Source organism: Cololabis saira, chromosome 12 (assembly GCF_033807715.1).
Source record: "Cololabis saira isolate AMF1-May2022 chromosome 12, fColSai1.1, whole genome shotgun sequence".
Classification (NCBI taxonomy): domain Eukaryota; kingdom Metazoa; phylum Chordata; class Actinopteri; order Beloniformes; family Belonidae; genus Cololabis; species Cololabis saira.
The window spans coordinates 34,866,318-34,880,566 of NC_084598.1; the positions used below are offsets into that span (position 1 = coordinate 34,866,318).

At 41.8% G+C, this 14,249-nt stretch overlaps 1 protein-coding gene across 3 annotated transcripts in view; it reads right to left on the minus strand.

Moving 5' to 3' along the window:
• Window positions 1-508: 508 nt before the first annotated feature.
• Window positions 509-14,249, minus strand: part of bsna (bassoon presynaptic cytomatrix protein a) — a 196,407-nt gene continuing 182,666 nt past the window's right edge. For all 3 annotated transcript variants that reach the window (XM_061736697.1, XM_061736699.1, XM_061736698.1), the window contains exons 14-16: window positions 8,595-8,719; window positions 7,387-7,480; window positions 509-626 (exon numbers count right to left, since the gene is read on the minus strand). The gene's annotated coding sequence lies outside the window, so the exon portion shown is untranslated. The remainder of the gene's footprint in view (window positions 627-7,386; window positions 7,481-8,594; window positions 8,720-14,249) is intronic.

Here is a 14,249-nt window from a genome sequence, read left to right on the forward strand (position 1 = left end):
CATCATCATCTTTTTCATCCAGTGTGACTTTGTGAGACACAATTTCTTTCTCAGTGTTTGGTGATGTAACAAGAGGTCTTTTTGTACCAGAAAAACCTGCAGTCCCTCAGCGAGTTTTCACATTTTCCTCTCTCTTTTTTTACTTTAAGAAGAGCTAGTAAAGAGAAAAGGGTTCCTTTATTTCCCGAATTCATATTTTGAGCACAGGACCGTGGAACCAAGGATACTTCTATGCCACCACATCTGTGGTAAAGCAGCAACTTCCTGCACATCAACAGCAGCTTTCATTTGAATGATGCAGTCATCTGCGTATTGGTGTAGAACTGCAGCATGAGCTTACTTCCTTCCCTGGAAACTGACGGGTTGAATGAAAATGGACCATGATCTTTGTTGATTCTTCCTGTTTTCACCAGCTGTGCAGTTGGCAGGTATTTTTGGGGTTCTCACTACTTGGATGGAGGAGTAGAATCAAAAATCCGGTTCTTTTGCCATCGCTCGAGGCAGCACTTGCAGGTGTGAATGAAGGTGACGCAGGTTTAGTTGAGCGGTTCCACAGGTTCTTCATCTCGGGGTTGAATCAATAAGAATCCATCTGAAGAGGGATGCTGGCTTGGCCTGGGAATTATCTAGAAAAAAGAGTAAAAGTAATGAGTAATTATTCATTTAAGTAATATTCAAATAGGCACTTTCGTAATCAGTCAGGTTTAATTCTCATGCCAATTAGGGCTGGGGGATTTGGACAAAAATAAAATCCTGATTTTTTTCTCTGAAAACCCGATTTTCGATTTCGATTTCGATTTTTTTGGTAAAACTACAAAAGACAATGGAATAAATAGTTTCAAATATTTTATCTTTATTTTTAAAGAAAAATAGCAAACAAATTTCCCTATTGGGAATGAAGTGCAATTGAAAGATACTGTAAATCCTCCTTGAGTTTAGTAAAGTGACAACATTTACAATTTTCTTGACCTAACAAAGATGACTAGACGAGCTCTGTCTGTAATGCAGCCAGCTGCAAAAAAGGAAAATCGATTTTCCGATTTTCCTTTTTTCCTTTTTTTAACATCGTCTTGATTAATAAATCCGATTTAGATTTAAAATCGATTAATCGCACAGCCCTAATGCCAATATCCAACAAAACCATTTTCATATGCAATCAATTTTCAGTTCACTGGAAATAAGGAATAAATACAGAGCAAATTTAAAATTGAAACTGAGGGTATGGATACAAAAAAATAAAATAAAATCACCAAATATTTCCACGGTGCTTCATCTACAATTGTATGAAGTGAAGAGGAAACTACCCGGTGGTTTGGCAAATTAAAATTCACTGCATGCACTTCCCGTTCAAAGATGAGAGGGGCCATCAGCACACAGACAAACAACCAGCATCTGTGACAATACGTTCCTGTTTGTCTTTAGTAAACACGTCTATTCAGACAACCACTTGCTTTTTTCAGCAAATATACCAATACCATCTCACCCCCGTACACGTATCCAAGCACGTATCGCAACAGTATAAAAGACACCTGGGATAGACTGGCCAGTCTGCTCACCAGACCTGTTGTCATTCACCCACGTTATGATCAAGAGCAATCAAAGACTCAAGAAGAGGATGCTGGACACAGATTGGGATCACCAGGAACTTGAAAACATTTACGTTCCTTATCTGGCAAGTTTTTCATCAAGGTTTTGAGTTATCCTGCTAAAACACATTTAAAAAAATAAACACATTTCACCCTCCTCTATCCTCAATCAAGACAAAATAGGAATATAAGAGGGAGATCCGATGCTCACTCTTGGTCCCGTCTGGAGATTTCTGCAGGTTCTCTGAATATTTTGATGGTATTATTTACTGTTGATGAAGAGAAGCATTTTGTAGTTTTTTTGTCAGATTGATGGATCTCCACTTTTGAGAGATTGCCTCTCTAAGATATGGGTTTTATACCTTATCATGTCACTGACCTGTTGCCAATCAACCCCAATTAATTGGAAGATGATCCTCCAGGTCAGGGGTCGGCAACCCAAAATGTTGAAAGAGCCATATTGGACCAAAAACACAAAAAACAAATATGTCTGGAGCCGCAAAAAATGAAAAGTCTTGTATCAGCCTTAGAATGAAGGCAACACATGCTGCATGTAGCTATATTAGTTATAACTGGGGGAAGATGTTTTTTTCATTATGCACTTTGAGAAAAAAGTCAAAATATTGAGAAAAAGTCGAAATGTTGAGGAAATAGTCAAAATTTCATGAAAAAAGTCAAAATGTCGAGAAAAAAGTCGAAATGTCGAGATTAATGCTGAAGTACAATCTCCAGAAAAAAGTCGAAATGTCGAGAAAAAAGTCAAAATTTCAAGAAAAAAGTTGAAATGTTGAGAAAAATGTCAAAATGTCGAGCAAAAAGTTGATATTTCGAGAAAAAAGTCGAAATGTCAAGATTAATGTTGAAGTACAATCTTGAGAAAAAAGTCAAAATTTCGAGAAAGAAGTTGAAACGTTGAGAAAAAAGTCGAAATGTTGAGAAAAAGTCGAAATTTCGAGAAAAAAGTCGAAATGTCGAGATTAAAAGGGAAAGGAAAAAGGAAGAAAAAAATTAGAAAAACGGAAAAAGAGAAGAAAAGAGAAAAAAAGGAAAATAAGAAAAAAATAAATAAAAAGAGAAAAAAGGAAAAAAAGAAAAAAAAGAAGAAAAAAAGGAAAAAAAGGTCGAACATTTTTGAAAAAGCTCCAGGAGCCACCAGGGCGGCGCTAAAGAGCCGCATGCGGCTCTGGAGCCGCGGGTTGCCGACCCCTGCTCCAGGTGATGTGCAGAATGAGCTGAAATTCTTCATGACATGGTAAAATGTCTAATTTTCAACTTCTGATATGTTTTTATTTTTGGTTATGAATAAAATATGAGTTTATCATTTGCATTTTAGGAAGTTCCCATCTTTAACATGTATTTTTCTCAAAATAGAAAACTTAAAAAAATAACTTGAAAGAGACGAAACCAGGAGACGACAGCCTGCTGGATCAAATTAATATCCGTGTCTCACATTAGAAAGCCAATTCTGATGTATTTATTGATCTATTTTAATCCAGTAAGTCATGGATTGCTTCCCTTCGTGGACGAGCGCCAGCACACATCCAAAACTGGATTAGCGGATCTTTTTCGAACTGTTGCCTTCCAGTTCCCTTTCCCACTGTGCGTGACCCAGATTAAAAGCTGTGTCGCACCAGACCTAAGCTGTTGCAGTGTACACAAGTCCCCAAGGGGCTCGTACGCAGCACATACACATAAACAGGACCAATGACACACAAACACTCACACACAATCTCTGACCCACCGGTTGGAGATAGACAATAGGAGGTTTATCGTCACACACACTTGTCCTGACTGGGGCTCACTCCCCTGATAAGGGAACATTTAATAGTGTACCATTAATCACATGTAATAGCTGGGAGGGAATTCATGAAAATCGTGCACTTGGTGACAAGTTTTTGATATTTGGCATGGTGTAAGGTATGGATATAAGGTTTTTAAAAACCACTAGGGGTGGGCAAAAATATCGATATGGCAATATATCGCGATACTTTTCCAGCCGATTCAATATCGATATTCAAAATTTGAATATCATTTTTTTTTTTTTTTTTTTTTTTTTTTAATATATATATATATATATATATTTTTTTATCCCCGATTTTTTTCCCATTATATCACCCAGTGCTCCTACCTAAGTGACAGTCCTGGGCATTGCCACTCTCTACCAACCCTGGGAGGGCCCTGCACTGAGCTCAGGTTTTATTTCACGTTTCACTCAGTTTGTCCCATGAATTGTCACTATAATCTGATGAACGTGCAACTCGGATTTTAAGATCCATCACTATCATCTGATGTACATATATACAACTTGGATTTTAAGATGTGTAATGCATTTTTAAATTTTTCGGTGAACTATGTAGAATATTATAATCGGGATATCGCATAATCGGGATATCGCAATGTGTATCGTATCGTGGCTCAAGTATCGTGATGCGTATCGTATCGTGAGGTCCTTCCCAATACCCACCCCTAAAAACCACCGCAAGCAAATTGGGACGCCCCCTAGTGGCCGGTTTGCAGAAAATTCAAAATGAATCAATCAGCGAGGCGATAAAGGCGGCAATATGCACAGCTGATGTTTTTTGTGTGTTATTTTTATAACATCCTATTCTTTCACTGTGACTTAGTTCTGAGGTTCTATTCATCTTAAGCCTGAATGAAGCCACTGTTCTCACCCAATCAGATTATTGACACTAAAGTGATAGAGACCTGTCCAATAAACAGAAAACTGCATTCCTTGGTGGTGAAAATAGGATCTAGATCCCTATATAATCTTTCTATGTGACTTAATTCTAGAGATATGAAGTTTTTTGGTCCAAAAAAAGACCTTGAAAATTAAATTTGACCTTCAACATGACCTTGAAATAGGAAATGTATCTCCGAATTGAATTCCTAGCACCAAAAAAGTAGAGAAAGTGACAATATACAACAATCTAGGACTAAGAGAAGCTTAGATATGGCCTTTGGTCTTTTCGGCGGGCCAAATATCAAAAACTTGTCACCAAGTGCACAATCTTTATGATTTTTGACATATTCCCTCCCAGCTATAAGCAATGGGTATAAAAACACACCTACCTGCAGTTGATGCTCAGTAGGTTTTGTAGATTGCAAAGCAACTTTGTGCTTTGTAAAACCTCGACAAGGTTAAAAAAAAAAGAAATGCCAGTGAGATCTGGGCACACATCGATGATTTCAACCTCGCCAAACACCTTTGGGGACGAAACTCTGAGCCCAACAGTGAGTCAGAGCTTCGGTAGCACAACCCACTCTAACGCTCTTGTGACTGAATGAGAGCAAACGCCCACGGACGGCTTACTCCAGGGACTTCCTCCAGGGCAGAACGACACATGCTGGCCTGGATTAAATCTGAAGCTACAGGGATCGGTAGTACCGGTGTATGCATCTTTTCCCAACGGTATATTTAAAAAAAGGGGGGTAGAGAGCCCATTGAGAAGCAAGGAGTGAAGTTAAGAGTGGAGAGGATAAAACGGGACATCATTTTACCATGTTTCAGGGGAAAAGACACTCAAGCACAGAAGAAGAGAATCCAGACAGAAGCACAACGAGAGAAGACGGCACAAAAGCGTCAGAGCTGAGAAGAAAAAGATGAAAAAAGGTTTGACGGCGTACAGGAGTACAGTGTGGGAGGAAAGGGACGCATAGAGAGATGCTTCTGAAGCAGTCACACGCTGCAGTTAGCGAGTGCACGGCTGCCGAGCACACAGCAACACACTCGGAATATAAACCTTTATGGCACATACAAAACACTGTGTGCACACTGCGATGCAAGAGCAGTTTCAAGGCCTGCCATTACTCCCGTAAACAGCGTAAAAAACTAGAAGTTTCCGCCTGAGGGCAAATGTTTGTACTTCTGCTGGAAAAAATAATAGCATATGACACTCGATCTGATATTTCTGTTTCTATTTTTACATACTTAACTCACTTTAGGCATAGAGATCAAAGCTCTGAGGCAGAACATGAGCTGCACAAATACTGTACTGTCTGTCAAACGTTGTCAAATCAAACAACCTGTGTTTATCCATCGCATATCAGTCACTCCTCAGCATTATTATTCAATTTTAATGCAATAGCCTGGAAGAGCAGATTACTAATCTCCAGAAAACGTCAAACAAAAGTCAAACAAAGCAGAATCAGGTCCACAGCTTAATTTACCTGCAAAGTCTCTACAACAAATCTTTCAAGAATATTTATGGCCAGCAACAGGGAGGAAAAGGGGATTTACAAGCTACATTTTACTGCATTATTGCAAAAAGACGCCGCTTCTTCACACGTTTAGATGATTTAGTTTGGAAACGTTTGTTATTTTGTGTGAAAGAGATGCAAGCAACCAGTTAATATTTGTATGTGAGGCCATCTGAGATGTAAATGGGCTGAAAGGCCCCACACGAGGTCTTCTGTGCTCCATGTTGACCCCGTGTGAATTACTCGCAGTCTGTCCCACTTCAGAAACCAGATAAGCAAACCCAAGTTCCCATGGAGCCATTATAGAACTGGTGGCTTCTGTTAATAAAACAAAACCGCTCCAAAAAACCTGCTTCGTTGCTATTGCTTTTGTGAAGCATGTAGATGTTTCTTGGCATAGTAGAAACTGTAACATGCAATCTCTAATCTTTCTCTCTCTTTGTCTCATCCCTCGGAGCTCAGAGAGCCCTGGACATCTGGCGGTACGCACAGCGAAGTACAACATCATAAATACACCTTTCCTCCAGGACCTTATCTTTGCCAACATGAAAGAAAATCTACTGTGGTTGTAAAAAACTATAAATGCAAAAAGCCTGCTGGACCATGACTAAATATCTCATTCTAAAGTGATGAAAACAGACTCACCCTTGTTTTCACAGGATTCTGCATGAATGAAAACATATCTGTGAATATTAAACTGCATTTTCATCAATATTCCTACACAATTTAGTGTGAGGGACGTAGGAACCGCTAGTCAGGAGGGTTTCTGCATTCAAGCTCAGACTTTCATTCATTTGTTTGTCCAAGTTAGAGGAGATATACTTAAAATTAGGATTAAGTCAAACAAAAGGGCGTGCTAAAATGAACAGATCCATTCTCCACATTATTTTTACCACATTATTTACTACTTACTCATTTTTCATTCAGAATTGTTAATTAAATCGACAGAGTTTCAGATGTTCGGCTGTGTTTTATAACTTCACTGTTTAAAAATACAGTAAATACATAAAGTTGAAATAAACCAAACGTTACGGAAAACTACGAAAGTGCAACTGTCACTGAGTCAAAGCGGTTAATTGACTAAAATGATGTTTCATGTGAAAAGTTCTTTATCAAAGATAGGAATCAAAATTCTGTACTTTTGACTGGTGACAGAAGAAACAGCAATAAAAAAAAATAGACATATTTTGATGTTTATGTTCAGATTTGGGACTGAATTCTGGTTTCATTTCCCTGTGAAATCATCCATCAGGTCCAGTTGCATTTAAATATCACATGTTGGTAATTAAATAATGATCTGAATGGTGTGAAACTTTTTTAGTTTTTAGTAGATAAAACTTTTCATGCAATTTATGCAAAACAAAGTGTTAAAAAGCAGTTGAAAACAGAACCAAACAAAAACCTTTGGTACGGACCACTGGTGTCCACCGGTGCCGTTTCTGATTCGTAACCACACGTGAATCAGATGCAAAACGTTCAATAAAATCATTATTTCTGTGAATTAGCAGGTTTAAATCGACTGGATTAAATGATCATAATAATAACGAGGCAGATTATCAGGCAATATTAGATAGATTATCGTAAGTGAAATACAACGTACCATCTGGACTGTCAGAGAGAGCAGCGTGTCCTCTCTGTCAGTCGGTGCTCAGCTGCGAGACATGAAGTATCCAGATGTCTCCAGTCCTTGATGGCTGCAGGAGGAAGCAGGGGCATTTTAATCAACACACTAGAAGCATCTACTCCCATTAGTTGTGGGATAAAACAGTGGTTCGTCAAATATTGGTGCTTTTGACACACGTTTGACCCATGAGAAGCCTCAGCGCCACGGGATGAATTCAAATGAGAGATCTGGGCGGTGCCTGCAGTAATGCAGACGTGATGGTCTGCTGTTGAAGACAGAGCTGAGTCAAAGGCAAGACTCTGTTTATCAGTTGATTTACTTTCCTAACCTCACCGCATGCATGGATGGATGGATGGATGGATAAAGACACCAGCTAATGTTCACCGTTTCTTAACCCTTGTGATGTCTTCGGGTCAAGGAAGGAGGAAGAGAAGAAGGGAGGAAAGAAGGAAGGAAGGAAGGAAGGAAGAATGAAAAGAAGGAAAGAAGGAAGGAAGGAAGGAAGAAAGGAAGGAAGGGAGAAAAGGAAGGGAGAAAAGAAGGAAGGAAGGGAGGAAGGAAGGAAGGAAGGAAAGTAGGAAGGAAGGAAGGGAGAAAAGAGGAAGGGAAGAAGGAAGGAGAGAGCAGGAGGAAAGAAGGAAGGAAGGAAGGAAGGAAGGAAGAAAAGAGGAAGGGAAGAAGGAAGGAGAGAGCAGGAGGAAAGAAGGAAGGAAGGAAGGAAGGAAGGAAGGAAGGAAGGAGGAAGGAAGGAAGGAAGGAAGGGAAAAAAGAAGGAAGGAAGAAAGGAAGGGAAAAAAGAAGGAAGGAAGGAAGGAAGGAAGGAAGGAAGGAAGGAAGGAAGGAAGGAAGGAAGGAAGGAAGGAAGGAAGGAAGGAAGGAAGGAAGGAAGGAAGGAAGGAAGGAAGGGAGAAAAGAGGAAGGGAGTAAAGAAGGAGAGAGCAGGAGGAAAGAAGGAACAGGAGAATTAGGTCATTTTGACCCGAAGACAGTACAAGGGTTAAAAGAAAACCTACTGCTGCAGATTTCTGGTGTCACCCGCTTTTATCCCACAGAACTGAGTCCTGTTGCAATAAAACTTGAGGCTGCACCGTCGCTGAAGCTGATTTTCCCCCGTGACTGACTGTGAGTGGCTTCCCACGTTAAACGTTAAATAAATAAATAGATTTACATGCTGAAGAACTCACCAGTGTGCTCAGCTCTCCTCTCTGCTCCCTCTCTCCTCCCGTCTCTGTCTCTCAGTAAAAAAAAAGGGGGGGAACTTCCCAGGTTTTTCTGGTACGCGGCCTCATGACTTCATTTTTTCTTTCTCCTGCAAAAGCATTAACATTATTTTAATTTTAACGCAAGACAAAAAACTGCACGTCAAAGAAGCAGTTATCAGAGTATGAATGTTCAAGAAAATGCCGCATTACAGCGCCATAAAACAGATGAATCTGTCTTATCTGCGCTGAATTAATACAGCGTTAAACACGTCCACAACTCTGATAACAGCTTCCAAACCTCAGATATAAGTTCTCATTGTCGGAGTTACAGTCTCAGCTCACGCACTCGGAGTGGACGAAGGACCAACAATAAAACGGAGACTGACAAACAAAAGTGGGGACAAAGACATACTGCCTTCTCTGTGTGGACTAATTTAAAGGGGAGCTATTATGAAAAACACGTTTTTTCTTGTTTTAACATATATAACGTGGTCTCCCCTCACCCTGCCAGCACAGGGAAGATAAAATACCATGGAATTCTGCAGGGTCTGCTCCCCCGCCCTGACTGAGTCTTCCAGTGTCACGTGACTTTTTTTGAGCCATTCTGAATCTGCGTCTAGGGTGACGTCACCATAGGCGCTCATTTCCATAGGTCGGCCCCCGCTGCTGAAACCACGCCCACAACCAGCTCTCTACGCCGGCTAGAGCTCCAGCCATTGTTCAGCAGCGGTGGCTGTTTCCACAGCGAGGGACAGTTAAGATGAGGTTTTGCATTGACACTTACCCTTATAAAAGGATCAGTACCAACAGCACGGACCCGGCAACTGCACACGAGTCAGCGGTAAGAACGTTATTTTTTTATGTTATTTATATTTGTCTACAAGTATGATCTTTGCATGGGCTAAGTATTTAGCTTAGCTCGGAGCTCCGGGGCCGCTCACGGACCGGACCGGTGAGGAGCCCCGACGGGTACCGTAATATATTTTTCTTCTGTTCATTTCAGATCTTCCAAGCAAAAGGCTGATTTATGGTTCCACGTTACACCAACGCAGAGCCTACGGCGTAGGCTCCGTGGCGGGGCGCCTGGAGCAGAGAAGGAGACGCTGCTCCCGGGGAGCTGCTCCGCAGAGGCGGGCCCGAAAACACGTCTCTGCCCGAAGACCAGGCGGTGGTTCCTCCGGGAGGAACCGCCGCCCGAGCGGGAGCCAATGCGTCGGCTGCCGCTCGGGCAGCGGGCTCCGTCGTTTACTGTTGAAGGAGCGCGGCCTCTGCCCATCGCAGCTGCAGTTCTCCTGGTCTCATTGATCAGGCTCGGATGAATGCAGAAACGGAGGATGGGGATTTCGATGGGTTTGATTAATGTAATAACTTAAATAAAGCACAATCAAACTAAGTTTTGCTCCCGCTCTATTTTTAAATACCACACTTGTATGCTTGTGTGTGTGTGTGTGTGTGTGTGTGTGTGGTTGTTAGCCTTCCTGTGTGAAGAAGAGGTGACTAAAGGCTGATTTATGGTTCTGCGTTTCTCCAACGCAGAGCCTACGGCGTAGGGTACGCGACGATTTAACGCAGAACCGTGAATCAGGCTTTAAGATCCGTGTAACTGAATGCCAGGTTTATTCTCCTCCCCTGCTACATGTCATTCAGGGAGCCAATCAGCACAGAGCTCATTATCATACCCCCCCCTTCCCTTAGAATGAGGCACAGAAAAAGGGGTTAGAAGCGGTAAAACTATAGACATGGCTCACAGGCTGAATTTCTGATGTATGTAGAAAAAACAAGCTTTACATTGTTTTTAAGACATTCAAGGCCTTTTTCAAATATACATTAAATGCCATAATATGTCCCCTTTAAGCCGCCTCCCACCTGCCTACAAGAGACAACACACAACTCACTGCAGTTATCTGCTGAAGACTTTTCAAGAGATTTATTCTTATACTTAATGTTCACTGAAGAAAGTTACAACTGTTTCCAGCTGTCTGTTCCTGAGTCATTGACCAGACTGCCGCTGCGCTCTGATTATCACCTCGCACCTCACACCTCACACCCCGGCAAGCTGCAAAAGTGGTTTTGGCCTTCGCTTTTTGAAATCTCCATCTGTAGTTTGCATCTGGTGTGTTAGACGTGAGCTACATTTCTCATAAAGTAAAGCCGCTTTGAACAGATTAATCATCCAGGTTCTTTCTTGTATGATTTGCGGTATCTTTCAAAGGCTTGACTTTTTTTTTTTTATTTGATTTATTTTATTTTTGTACATGTAAAAAAAAAAAAGAAGAAACAACACTTCATGAGAAGTTTAAGAAAACAACAACAAAACAAAACAAAGAATTTCATCCTTTAAAACTTAATAAGTATGCTGTAAACTTATTTAGTCCTACCCCCATTCACTGATCATTTAACCTGTATTTACAATTATTCACATACTGTACTCACACTGCCAAGTAACAGTATTATTATTATTAGGGCCCGAGCACCTTCAGTGCGAAGGCCCTATTGTATCTGTAGGAATTATTTGTATTTTTTTTATTATTATGGGCATGCCAAGTAGTGGCATGACCATATTGCAATCGTCCAGAATGGCCCAAAAGGCAATGTTGCTAGCGTTTCGCTAACATGCTAAAGTCACAAAGGTCCCACTGCGCACCAGCGGGTGTAAAGCATGACCCCGCTCTGTTGTGGGGAAAAAAAATCCCCAAAAAATGAAACACGGCCGAGAAAACCTGAAAAATGAAGGCGTTAAATTAGTATCTAGAAAGGTTTCCCTTTTCTTATTATTTTTATTAGGGCCCGAGCACTTGCAGTGCGAAGGCCCTATTGTATTTGCAGGAATTTTTATTAGGGCCCGAGCACTTGCAGTGCGAAGGCCCTATTGTATTTGCAGGAATTTTTATTAGGGCCCGAGCACTTGCAGTGCGAAGGCCCTATTGTATTTGCAGGAATTTTTAGGGCCCGAGCACCTTCAGTGCGAAGGCCCTATTGTATCTGTAGGAATTCTTCGCGTTATTATTATTAGGGCCCGAGCACCTTCAGTGCGAAGGCCCTATTGTATCTGTAGGAATTTTTTTTCTTTCTTTCTTTTTTCTTCTGACGAAAGGAGGGCCTTTTTGCCCCCCTAAACGTGCCCAAAAAGTCACCAAATTTTGCTTGCAAGTCAGGCCTGGTGAAAAATTTGATATTTAATGGTTTACATTAATGGGCGTGGCAAAATGGCTCAACAGCGCCCCCCGGAAAACTTTGTGCTTCAAGCCCCACAATACGGTTTGACGTACATGCACGAAAATCGCTACACACCTGTATCAGTACACAACTTAAAGAAAAGTCTCTTGGCGACATGGCCGAAAACGAACAGGAAGTCAGCCATTTTGAATTAATCGTGTCACTTTGGCGCAATTTATGCCATTCCTTCGGCAGTTAATACGGCCCGAACCGTAACGTGCACCCAGGTGTGTTATACATCAAAATGTGCGTCTCCATCCTGCGACAACACGCATTACTTTTCTCTTTCAAAAGCATTACCGTGACGACGCTAGACGCCAAAAAGCGCGCCCACCCTTCATCTGGTTGGTTCAGACTGAAAAAACTTTGCGCCTCAAGCCCCATAATACGGTTTGACGTACATGAACGAAAATCGGTACACACCTGTATCATGTCGCAACTAAAAGAAAAGTCTCTTGGCGCCATGGCCAAAACCGAACAGGAAGTCGGCCATTTTGAACATTCTGAATTAATCGCGTAATTTTGGAGCAATATGAGCCATTCCTTCGAGAATTAATACGGCCCAAACCGTAACGTGCACCCAGGTGTGTTATACATCAAAATGCGCGTCTCTATCCTGCAACTACACGCATTACTTTTCTCTTTCAAAAGTGTTACCGTGGCGACGCTAGACGCCAAAAAGCGCGCCCCCCTTCATCTGATTGGTCCATATTTGATAGTTCCCTAAAAGTCACCAAATTTTGCATGCAAGGCAGGCCTGGCGATAAATTTGATATTTCATGGTTTGTATTAATGGGCGTGGCAAAATGGCTCAACAGCGCCCCCCGGAAAACTTTGTGCCTCAAGCCCCACAATACCGTTTGACGTACATGCACGAAAATCGGTACACACCTGTATCAGTACACAACTTAAAGAAAAGTCTCTAGGAGCCATGGCCGAAACCGAACAGGAAGTCAGCCATTTTGAATTAATTGTGTAATTTTGGCGCAATTTATGCCATTCCTTCGGCAGTTAATACGGCCCGAACCGTAACGTGCACCCAGGTGTGTTATACATCAAAATGTGCGTCTTCATCTTGCAACTACGCGCATTACTTTTCTCTTTCAAAAGTGTTACCGTGGCGACGCTAGACGCCAAAAAGCGTGCCCCCCTTCATCTGATTGGTCCATATTTGATAGTTCTCCAAAAGTCACCAAATTTTGCATGCAAGCCAGGCCTGGCGATAAATTTGATATTTCATGGTTTGCATTAATGGGCGTGGCCTAACGGTTCAACAGCGCCCCCTAGAATACTTTTCTCTGCCATAACTTTTGAATGGTTTGACATAGAGAGTTGTGGGTGGTGTCATGGGACTCTGTAATGAGTCCTTAAGCTTCGTTGGCCTTAATTAGCCCCGCCCCTTCTTCTGATTGGTTGTCCCGATTTTCTGCTATAACTTAGGAATGGTTTGACATAGAGAGTCGTGGGTGGTGTCATCTGATTCTTTATGGAGTCCTTGACCTTCATTGGCCTGAATTAGCCCCGCCCCTTTTTCTGATTGGTTGTCCCTTTTTTCTGCTATAACTTTTGAATGGTTTGACATAGGAAGTCATGGGTGGTATCATGGGACTCTGTAATGAGTTCTTAAGCTTCGTTGGCCTTAATTAGCCCCGCCCCTTCTTCTGATTGGTTGTCCCGATTTTCTGCTATAACTTTGGAATGGTTTGACATAGAGAGTCCTGGGTGGTGTCATCAGATTCTTTATGGAGTCCTTGACCTTCATTGGCCTGAATTAGCCCCGCCTCTTCTTCTTATTGGTTGTCCCAATTTTCTGCTATAACTTTTTAAGGGTTTGACATAGAGAGTCGTGGGTGCTGTCATTTCTGATATGCTTATGGGGGGCGGTGGACGTGAGTGCGAGGGCCCGTTCATCGCTGCTTGCAGCTTTAATTATTATTATTATTATTTTTCTGACGAAAGGAGGGCCTTTTTGCCCCCCTAAACGTGCCCAAAAAGTCACCAAATTTTGCACGCAAACCAGGCCTGGCGAAAAATTTGATATTTTATGGTTTGCATTAATGGGCGTGGCAAAATGGCTCAACAGCGCCCCCCGGAAAACTTTGTGCCTCAAGCCCCACGATACGGTTTGACCTACATGCACGAAAATCAGTACACACCTGTATCATTGCACAACTTAAAGAAAAGTCTCTTGGAGTCATGCCCGAAACCGAACAGGATGTCGGCCATTTTGAATTAATCGTGTCATTTTGGCGAAATTTATGCCATTCCTTTGGCAGTTAATACCGCCCGAACCGTAACGAGCCCCCATGTGTGTTATACATCAAAATGTGCGTCTCCATCCTCCGACACCACGCATTACTTTTCTCTCTCAAAAGCGTTACCGTGGCGACGCTAGATGCCAAAAAGCGCGCCCACCCATCA